This window comes from Sinocyclocheilus anshuiensis, unplaced genomic scaffold (genome assembly GCF_001515605.1).
Source record: "Sinocyclocheilus anshuiensis isolate Anshui unplaced genomic scaffold, SAMN03320099.WGS_v1.1 scaffold1874, whole genome shotgun sequence".
Classification (NCBI taxonomy): Eukaryota; Metazoa; Chordata; class Actinopteri; order Cypriniformes; family Cyprinidae; genus Sinocyclocheilus; species Sinocyclocheilus anshuiensis.
The window spans coordinates 197,188-208,587 of NW_015546140.1; the positions used below are offsets into that span (position 1 = coordinate 197,188).

At 43.7% G+C, this 11,400-nt stretch overlaps 4 non-coding genes across 4 annotated transcripts; all 4 read right to left on the reverse strand.

Moving 5' to 3' along the window:
• Positions 1-7,013: 7,013 nt before the first annotated feature.
• trnap-agg (transfer RNA proline (anticodon AGG)) lies at positions 7,014-7,091 on the reverse strand. Its single transcript is given in 2 exon segments — positions 7,014-7,049; positions 7,056-7,091. It is a non-coding gene; the product is annotated as a tRNA-Pro (tRNA).
• A 286-nt stretch (positions 7,092-7,377) lies between these two features.
• Positions 7,378-7,449, reverse strand: trnap-agg (transfer RNA proline (anticodon AGG)). Its single transcript has one exon. It is a non-coding gene; the product is annotated as a tRNA-Pro (tRNA).
• Positions 7,450-7,900: 451 nt separating this feature from the next.
• On the reverse strand, positions 7,901-7,972 carry trnap-cgg (transfer RNA proline (anticodon CGG)). The gene has a single exon. It is a non-coding gene; the product is annotated as a tRNA-Pro (tRNA).
• A 2,260-nt stretch (positions 7,973-10,232) lies between these two features.
• Positions 10,233-10,304, reverse strand: trnap-agg (transfer RNA proline (anticodon AGG)). The gene has a single exon. It is a non-coding gene; the product is annotated as a tRNA-Pro (tRNA).
• Between the last annotated feature and the right edge of the window lie 1,096 nt (positions 10,305-11,400).

An 11,400-nucleotide genomic window follows, 5' to 3' on the forward strand; every position in this document is an offset into this window, starting at 1 on the left:
TAATTAAAAGTTTAAAAACACTGCATGGTTTTCTTTTCATAAATAAAATATAGATGAATCAATTAAAGTTATTAAATATATTCAGTCAAGATCAGTGAATTATTTACTTTTGTTCTTTGATTAACATTAATGACAGGCAGTGAGTTTATTAGGCTGCTGTCTCTTTAACACCGAACGCACGCAGATCTAAATATACTGTACATGTGTGTTTTCTTTCTCATCCGTTTACGTTCACGTAAGACAAAAACGACTGTGTTTATGATGATATACTGATGTAGTTTTCTGCATATTGGTCGACAAATATGAAAAGTCAGTTTCTGCCCGGAACAACCTTTTCTACAGTGGAAATACACGGAATGGTTCGAGAACGGACACAAACCGGGAACCCGTACCAGACCTCTGTTCTCTGTGCTCGAGCTTGCGCTTCGTGTGCACTGCACGTAAACAGGGCGCAAGTTCTTTCCGTTCCTGCACTTAAATCGTTTTTAATCACATTAAAATGCGAACGCAGGAATCGGTAAGCAGAATCGAAATGCACGCGTCTTATCGAATACCCGGTTCTTGGAAATTTGGAACCGGTTTTCGATACCCAAACTTACCCTTGAGTAAACTTGGGTTTAGTGGGTCGAGGTCATAATGGTGGTAGTTTATGTCTCACCCTTTTCCCCGGGGTGTGAACTTATGACTTTGTAGTTAGTAGCCTATCCTCTGTTCTCTGTGCTCGCGCTTGCGCTTCGTGTGTGCTGCACACAAACAGGGCGCAAGTTCTTTCCGTTCCTACACTTAAATCGTTTTTAATCACATTAAAATACAAACGCAGGAATCGTTAAGCAGAATCTAAATGCACGCGTCTTATCGAATACCCAGTTCTTGGAAATTTGGTTTTCGATACCCAACCCTAATGGTGTGGAACTCATGTCACACTTCATTTTCTCAAAAACACAGAACATCTGCGCAGGTTCTTCCCACAATGTGACGGAAGCACACAGTGACATGATGAGTTCACGGACACCCATCAAATGCCTGACAGACTGATCCACCCTCTCACATCATTCCCAAAATGATGGACTTCCTCAACTTGGAAGAAAACACCTAGATGAACGAATCAAAATCTTTATTGATTCAGAGTTTTTTAGCAACAGGGCTTAAATTAGCATTTAGCATTTTGGGCAACTACATCATATCTATTTTGAGAATTCTGCCACGAGCAACAATAAACTCAATCTGTTGCGCAAACTGCATCTTACATGAACATCCCATTGGTATCCACAGTTAAAGGCCCATTCACACAAAGAACAAAAACTATAATGATACTATATTAGCATCCACACTAATGGACGATAACGCTCTGTTTGTTATAAGCACATGCTGCAGTTTTGATGCCGGCTGCTTTAAACACTAGCTTTTTAAGAACGATAACTTGGCATTCCACATCAACAGACGATAACATTGTTTAATGCAAGTGCGCTCTGCAGTTTTGTTGGCTGCCACTTAAAATGCTCAAGCTTTTTAAGAACGATAACTATATTAGCGTCCACATCAACGGACGATAACATTGTTTGTTATAAGAATGAGCTGCAGTTTTGTCACCTGATGTTTTAAATCCTGATGCTTTTTAAGAGCGATAACTATATTAGCGTCTAGTGGTCGACCGATATGGGTTTTTTGACAGCCGATACGGTTCGAGAACGGACACAAACCGGGAACCCGTACCGCGACCTCTGTTCTCTGTGCTCGCGCTTGCGCTTCGTGTGTGCTGCACACAAACAGGGCGCAAGTTCTTTCCGTTCCTACACTTAAATCGTTTTTAATCACATTAAAATACAAACGCAGGAATCGTTAAGCAGAATCTAAATGCACGCGTCTTATCGAATACCCAGTTCTTGGAAATTTGGAACCGGTTCTAAAATGGAACCGGTTTTCGATACCCAACCCTACTGATTATAGCACTTAAAACCTGGAATTTAAACCACATTTAAATAGGACAACCGGAACCGGGAACACTTCCCATAACACCCGATGTACTTGCTACATCATTAGAAGAATGGCATCTACGCTAATATTAGTCTGTTCTTTCTTATTCCGGGGTCACCGTAGCCACCAGATCCAGTCTGTATCCAGATCAGATGGTCACTGCAGTCACCCGGATCCAGTACGTATCCAGCCCAGATGGTGGGTCAGCACCTAGAGATGACCTCTACAGTCCTGAATGTCAGCGGAGACCAGGACAAATAGATAAGCCCCAGAGACAGATCCCCAGTGAAGACCTTGTCTCCTAGACAGCCACTGGGACAAGACCACAGGAGCCAGATGAGTCCTCTGCACAATGTGACTTTGCTGCAGCCTGGAATTGAACTGCTGGTTTGGTCTGGCCAGAGGAGAGCTGGCCCCCCAACTGAGCCTGGTTTCTCCCAAGGTTTTTTCTCCATTCTGTCACCGATGGAGTTTGGTTCCTTGCCGCTGTCGCCTCTGGCTTGCTAAATTGGGGACACTTAATATCCAGCGATATCGTTGACTTGATTGCACAGATACTATTTAAACTGAACTGAGTTGGATGATGACATCACTGAATTCAATGATGAACTGCCTTTAACTGAAAATTGAGTGTTTACTATTGTCATTTTGCATTATTGGCACACTATTTTCCTATTTAATACTGTAAAGTTGCTTTGACACAATATAAATATAAATAAAGTTGACTTGACTTGATTGAGTTTTCCTGGTTTTATTGTGTTGTTTTAAAGTCCCGTGAACTTCGTAAATACACCGTTCTTACTAAACTTATCTCTGTTTTATGTCATTCTTTTAACACCTACAAACCTCTCACACAGTAAAATCTGACCCCATTTTAAACTCGGTAACCCAGCCTGTTAGGTTGACCATTAAATATGATGTCTCGTATGGGAATCGTTTAAGATTTTATAAGCTGTGGTGAGAACGTTTTAAAAGATGATTCATTTTGAAAATGCTGCTCCTTTTAAAACTAATTTTAGATTTTTATTTTAAAAACTAAAGCTAATTTTAATGATGAACAAATTTTACACCAGTGTGATTGCGAACAGCTTTGCGCTGAAGTACTTTCTCTCAAAAACATTGTTTTAAACCTGGAGAAGGATTTTAAAGACTCGAAAGTCATTTCAACCGTGAAGTATATTTTAGAGAGGCTGTGGATGTAAAATTCAGTGAGATGGAGAAATATGTGAAGGAGGCTGTGGCAGCCTTAGAGAAAGAGGTTGTGGAGTGCTTTCGGAGGAGAGATAAGCAGTGGGCAAAACAACTGAAGGACAAGAAAGCTCTGGAAGCCACTGTCCCCCCTCATACAGAAACAGCCAACCCTGTGCCTTCCATCATCAGCTCTTCTTCACCTCCAACTGACAGTCCCACCATCTCAGCAACTTCACCAACTGAAGACAACGCAAAGGACGGAACTACCGGGGCCAAGTCATCATCTGGGCCAGATGTCACCTACATCTTCTCTGTCCTCCCCTTCTCCAGTGAGGAAGTCACCAGTGTGCAGCAGGATGACATCAGACTTCCCATCTCCCCATCCACCTACCAGATGGACAGGATCACAATGATCAACCATCAGTGCGTGCAGTACCGACGGGTCCAGAGCGAGGACGGCCAGCACCGACTGCAGCTCGTCGTTCCAAAGGCCTTGATCCAACGAATGCTACAAAGCCTCCACAGAAGGACAACGGAGAAACATCATGGACATCTGAAAACTCTCCTCAGCATCCTGGAGGTCACCTGGTGGCCAGCGGTCTGAAAGGATGTCTGGCAATATGTGGGAAGCTGTGGAATATGAACCGTCATCAACCAAAGCAAAGAACCAACGCTTCATCCTGCAATGACAACAGCCATCAAGCCAGGAAGGAGGAATCTACGGAGGGAGCAGCGTGCCAGCAAAGCTGGGTATAAAAAAGCACCAGGGAGAAAGCGTGCAGCCTACCCAGGGATACCCAGGCTGGTCTCGACTTCCACCCCTCTTTAATGATTCCCCAGTTCCTTCCAGCAAACTAGTGCCTGCATGGGAGCACCTAGTTTTAGCTAATTTATTTAGCTAATTTATTTCAAAGACATTTTAAGTCACACTTTAAAGAGGATACACATTTTATGGACAACGGAAGACAGTACTCTTAAGAGACTAGTTTCTTCCCCAACGTGCCGTAGGCAAAGGGGGGAGACTATGTGACACTGTCACATAAGATACATGTTTTACTGATCTATTGATTGCAGTGATTTTATGTATAAACGAGTTTTAACTGGTTTACATGTTTCTCAAGTCCATTTTATTCCTCTTAACATTTTAGTGTGTATGTGTCTTTAAGAATTTAATGGTTGGCCTGTCAGGTGACCAGTCACCTGACAGGAAGAAGGAACAATATAAAGATAGCAGCATGGCCAACACAGAAAAATGCGACTAACACCTACTAGTGATGCAAATCCGATTCATTTCCGCAAACCGGTTCTTTTCGGACAGATCTGCTCATTGAACTGGTTCAAAAAGCCGATTCATCGGTTCCTGATGTCATCAAGCAATAACGTCTCTACGCATTTCTTTTCTAACAACTCAGTGCAATGTTGTATCAATGAAAAATTCAAATAAGTTATTTGTGTTAACACATATTGAAACATTAAAAAAATAAAGTTATTTGTGTGAAAGCATATTGCTGATTATTATCATATAATTCACTTAAGTTAATGGTGTTTGTGGTCACAGTTTCATTCGCAGATCTTTTATGTCAGATACAACTGACTGACCAATATTGACTAGTCTACAACTTGGATAAGATTCCTAAAAGTTTCACACCTACACCACACATTACAGACATTGATGCACAAACGCGGATATGTTCTACATGTCTACAGTATAAAGAATGAACAAACCAGTCTTATAAACTCCTTGATTTCGCTTAAGCAACTTTAAATATAATATGCATGAACAATAAACTATTGTAAAATGTATTTACATCACTTGACAGAAAGGTTTTTGCAGGTTTTAATAAAATGTAAATTAATAGCAGTCATAATAAGCATATTTCCAGTACGCGCCTCAGGCTTGCAAAGTATCGTCAACTCACTCATCAGAATCTTCGGTAATGCTCGGCAAACTTCACCACGGCTCATTCGGTTCTTGTTGAGTCCTCAGTAATCCTCTGCAAACTTCGACAGTTGGTTGAACCGGCTCATTTGGTTCTTTTTGTGTTGGACTGCTACTTCGGCTGTGCGCCCTGCGTCATCAACCCGGAACTAAAGTTCGATTCAGTTCGATTTGTGAACCGGCTCGACCGGTTACTTCCTGCAAGAACCCAACATCACTAATTTATAGAGCCTTATGTTTATTTGGTATGTTTCTGTATTTTTTCTGTGGAGGATTGGAAAATATACCTATGATTTGTCTAAAATGTATGTAAATTTAAGATTACAATTTTCACCTGCATTCACAGATATCAAATGATCCCAGTCCTGGTTACAACATTGAACAGATGGCAAAGAAGTGAGTTTCCATGTACTTTAACATACCTAATTTGTGTAAAAGCATTTGTTTGATAGATGTTAATATGCACATTCATTCTTCAGGGGCACCAAGTATATAGATCTGCCATATACAGTGAAGGGTATGGATGTGTCATTTTCTGGGATTTTGTCCTATATAGAGGTGAGATGAATGACTGGGAGAACACCTACTAAACTTACCTGGATTGTGGAGTTTCCTTTGTGTGGACTTACCTTTCCAGATACACTTGAAAGCTTTTGGATTATCACTTATCTTGGATTGTATATACACTAGTGGACTCTCACTTTGGGACTTTTTCAGCACACTAGGATTCTTGGACTGTTTTAGGGTATGGCGCAATGAACTATATGCTTTTAACAGACTGAGTTTTCCTGGTTTTATTGTGTTGTTTAAAGTCCTGTGAACTTTGTAAATACACCGTTCTTACTAAAATTATCTCTGTTTTATGTCATTATTTTAAAACATAAAAACCTCTCACACAGTAAAATCTGACCCCATTTAAAACTTTGCAACCCAGCCTGTTAGGCTGACTGTTACACGCAATGGAGGGATGCGATTGGCCCGAATAATAAAGGAATGATGGATATTACTTCAGAAAAAGGCTAAAAAGTTAGAGGAAGGCTTGTGCGGGATTTTAACCGGGGACCTCTCACACCCTAAGCGTGAATCATACCCCTAGACCAACAAGCCACAAGGTGTTGCACACTCCGGTAATAAAAAATTCAAAAGGAAGGCTCACGTGGCTGCGAAGAATTTTGACAAACTCTGATCTGCCGTGTCTTCACTGGTTTGGTCTGCTTTCCCAATCAAATGTTCAGAAAAATGTCAAAGTATTTGAGGCTCGGATCAACTGCAGACGTCTACACTGCAGCTCAGTGCAAACAGTATAACCCACCAAGCTAAGCAGCCAACAAAGTGTCAATTTTAGATGAGGAACAAAGAAGAAGGGTGAGATGTGGACATTGAAAGTGGCAGGCACAGCGCTAGCCTTATTTGATGGAGGTGTGTGACTGGCCTGAGAAAAAAGATGGCAAGCCAAAAGAAGGATCATCTGGGAGTTGAACCCGGGACCTCTCGCCCCCTCATCGAGAAATATACCCCTAGACCAACAAGCAACGGGACACCAGTCGCTCCTGCGGTTAACAAATGTAAAAAGAAAGCTCACATGGCTGCGAAGGAGTTCAATGTGCCGATAAAGCAACAAGATGTTGGGCGAGAAGCGTATATTGAACAGCGGCAGGCACAATGCTATCCTTACGTGTTGGAGGAGTGCGATTGGCCTGAATAATGAGGGTTGCGAAGATCTTTGAGAAACACCGTTCTACCGTGTCTTCACTGGCTTGGTCTGTCTTCCCAATCAAATGTTGAAATTTTTTTTTAAAGAATTTGAGGCTCGGATAAACTGCAGACATAAACACTGCAGCTCAGTGCAAACACTATAACCCACCAGGCTAAGCGGCCACTCGAGAAAAGAGGCTGGAAAGCCAGAGGAGGGCTCGTCCGGGATTTGCACCCGGGACCTCTCGCACCCTAAGCCTAAGCGAGAATCATACCCCTAGACCAACGAGCCACAAGCCAATGCACACTCCTGTTTTAAAAAATTTTAAAATGAAGGCTCACATGGCTGCGAAGATTTTTGAGAAACTCTGATCTGATGTGTCTTCACTGGCTTGGTCTGCCTTCCCAATCAAATGTTGACATTTTTTTTAAAGGATTTGAGGCTCGGATCAACTGCAGACATCTACGCTGCAGCTCAGTGCAAACACTATAACCCAGCAAGCTAAGGTGTGTGAATGGCCCGAATAATGAGGGATCGATGGATCGTACTTCAGAAAAAAGGCTGAAAAGTTAGAGGAGGGCTCATCCGGGATTTGAACCCGGGACCTCTCACACCCTAAGCGAGAATCATACCCCTAGACCAACGACCATGCGCACCTGTGGTTAACAGATGAAACAGGATGCTCACATGGCTGCGAAGATTTCAGAGAAACTCCTTTCTGCCATGTCTCCACTGGCTTGGTCTGCCTTCCCAATTGAATGCTGAGAAAAATGGCAGGGCAAAGGATGTGAGGCTCAGTTCAACCGCAGACGGCTATACTGCAGTTCAGTGCAAATATTCTAACTCATCGAGCAAACAGGCCAACCAAGTTCAATTTGCCGATGAAGGAACAAGAAGCTGGGCGAGAAGCGTACATTGAACAGCGGCAGGCACAATGCTATCCTTACGTGTTGGAGGAGTGCGATTGGCCTGAATAATGAGGGTTGCGAAGATCTTTGAGAAACACCGTTCTACCGTGTCTTCACTGGCTTGGTCTGCTGGCCCGAATAATGAGGGATCGATGGATTGTACTTCAGAAAAAAGACTGAAAAGTTAGAGGAGGGCTCGTCCGGGATTTGAACCCGGGACCTCTCACACCCGAAGAGAGAATCATACTCCTAGACCAACAAGCCACAGGGTGCCACGCGCACCTGCGATTAGCAGATGCAAAAGAATGCTCACATGGCTACGAAGATTTCAGAGAAACTCCTTTCTGCCATGTCTCCACTGGCTTGGTCTGCCTTCCCAATTGAATGCTGAGAAAAATGGCAGGGCAAAGGATGTGAGGCTCAGTTCAACCGCAGACGGCTATACTGCAGTTCAGTGCAAATATTCTAACTCACCGAGCAAACAGGCCAACCAAGTTCAATTTGCAGATGAGGAAGTAAGAAGAAGGGTGACATGCGTACATTGAAATGCGGAAGGCACAATGCTAGACTTGCGTGATGAAGGTGTGCGTTTGGGCAATATAATTACAGTTACTACTTGAGAAAAAAAGCTTTCAAGCCAAAAGAGGAATTATCCGGGAGTTGAACCCAAGCCCTCTCAAACCCTCAACCAGAACCATACCCCTAGACCAACAAGCAACAGGAAACCAGTCGCTCCTGCGGTTAACAAATGCAAAAAGAAAGCTCACATGGCTCCGAAAATTTCTGAGAAACTCTGTTCTGCTGTGTCTTCACTGGCTTGGTATGCCTTCCCAATCAAATGTTGAAAAATAATGTCAAATGATGTGAGTCTCGGTTCAACTACAGAAGGCTACACTGCAGCTCAGTGCAAAAGTTCTAACCCACCAAGTTAAAGGGCTAACCAAGTTCAATGTGCCGATAAAGGAACAAGATGTTGGGCAAGAAGCGTACATTGAACAGCGGCAGGCACAATGCTATCCTTACGTGTTGGAGGAGTGCGATTGGCCTGAATAATGAGGGTTGCGAAGATCTTTGAGAAACTCCGTTCTACCGTGTCTTCACTGGCTTGGTCTGTCTTCCCAATCAAATTTTCCAAAAAATTTGAAAGGACTTGATGCTAGGTTCAACTGCAGACACCTACACTGCAGCTCAGTGCGAACACTATAACCCACCAAGCTAAGCGGCCAACCAAGTGCCAATTGCAGATGAGGAACTAAGAGCAAGAGTCAGATACAGACATTGAAACGGTAGGCACAGTGCTAGCCTTATTTGATGGAGGTGTGCGATTGGCTCAAATAATGAGAGATCTATGGATACTACTCGAGAAAACAGGCTGGAAAGCCAGAGGAGGGCTCGTCTGGGATTTGAACCCGGGACCTCTCGCACCCTAAGCAAGAATCATAGCCCTAGACCAACGAGCCACAAGTCAATGCACACTCCTGTTTTAAAAAAATTTCAAATGAAGGCTCACATGGCTGCGAAGATTTTTGAGAAACTCCTTTCTGCCATGTCTCCACTGACTTGGTCTACCTTCCCAATTGAATGCTGAGAAAAATGGCAGGGCAAAGGATGTGAGGCTCAGTTCAACCGCAGACGACTATACTGCAGTTCAGTGCAAATATTCTAACTCACCAAGCAAACAGGCCAACCAAGTTCAATTTGCAGATGAGGAAGTAAGAAGAAGGGTGACATGCGTACATTGAAATGCGGAAGCCTGAATAATGAGGGTTGTGAAGATCTCTGAGAAACTCCGTTCTACCGTGTCTTCACTGGCTTGGTCTGTCTTCCCAATCAAATCTTTCGAAAAATTTTAAAGGACTTGAGGCTAGGTTCATCTGCAGACATCTACACTGCAACTCAGTGCGAACACTATAACCCACCAAGCTAAGCGGCCAACCAAGTGCCAATTGCAGATGAGGAACTAAGAGCAAGAGTCAGATACAGACATTGAAAGTGTCAGGCACAGTGCTAGCCTTATTTGATGGAGGTGAGCGATTGGCTCAAATAATGAGAGATCTATGGATACTACTCGAGAAAAGAGGCTGGAAAGCCAGATGAGGGCTCATCCGGGATTTGAACCCAGAACCTCTCACACCCTAAGCCTAAGCGAGAATCATACCCCATAGACCAACAAGCCACAAGGCAATGCACACTCCTGTTTTAAAAAAATTTCAAATGAAGGCTCACGTGTCTTCACTGGCTTGGTCTGCCTTCCCAATCAAATGTTGACATGTTTTTTAAAGGATTTGAGGCTCGGATCAACTGCAGACATCTACGCTGCAGCTCAGTGCAAACACTATAACCCAGCAAGCTAAGCGGCCAACAAAGTGTCAATTGCAGATGAGGAACTAAGAATAAGGGTGAGATGTGGACGTTTAAATCAGCAGGCACAGCGCTACCCTTATTTGATGGAGGTCTGTGACTGGCCCGAATAATGAGAGATCGATGGATTGTACTTCAGAAAAAAGGCTGCAAAGTTAGAGGAGAGCTCATCCAGGATTTGAACCCGGGACCTCTCACACCCTAAGTGAGAATCATACCCCTAGACCAACGAGCCACGGGGTGCCATGCGCACCTGCGGTTAATAGATGCAACAGGATGCTCACAGGGCTGCGAAGATTTCAGAGAAACTCCTTTCTGCCATGTCTCCACTGGCTTGGTCTGCCTTCCCAATTGAATGCTGAGAAAAATGGCAGGGCAAAGGATGTGAGGCTCAGTTCAACCGCAGACGGCTATACTGCAGTTCAGTGCAAATATTCTAACTCACCGAGCAAAGAGGCCAGCCAAGTTCAATTTGCAGATGAGGAAGTAAAAAGAAGGGCGAAATGCGTACATTGAAATGCGGAAGGCACAATGCTAGACTTGCGTGATGGAGGTGTGCAATTGGGCAATATAATTACAGTTACTACTTGAGAAAAAAAGCTGCCAAGCCAATAGACGTATCATCCTGGAGTTGAACCCGGGCCCTCTCACCCCCTCATGGAGAACCGTACCCCTAGACCAACAAGCAACGGGACACCAGACGCTCCTGCGGTTAACAAATGTAAAAAGAAAGCTCACATGGCTGCGAAGATTTCTGAGAATCTCTGTTCTGCCGTGTCTTCACTGGCTTGGTATGCCTTCCCAATCAAATCTTGAAAAAAAATGTCAAAGGATGTGAGTCTCGGTTCAACTGCAGATGGCTACACTGCAGCTCAGCAAACACCTACACTGCAGCTCAGTGCAAACACTATAACCCACCAAGCTAAGCGGCCAACCAAGTGCCAATTGCAGATGAGGCACTAAGAGCAAGTGTCAGATACAGACATTGAAAGCGGCAGGCACAGTGCCAGCCTTATTTGATGGAGGTGTGCGATTGGCTCAAATAATGAGAGATCTATGGATACTACTCGAGAAAAGAGGCTGGAAAGCTAGAGGAGGGCTCGTCCAGGATTTGAACCCGGGATCCCTCGGACCCTAAGCAAGAATCATACCCCTAGACCAACAAGCCACAAGTCAATGCACACTCCTGTTTTAAAAAAAATTAAAATGAAGGCTGCGAAGATTTTTGAGAAACTCTGATCTGCTGTGACTTCACTGGCTTGGTCTGCCTTCCCAATCAAATCTTGAAATTGTTTTTAAAGGATTTGAGGCTCGGATCAACTGCAGACATC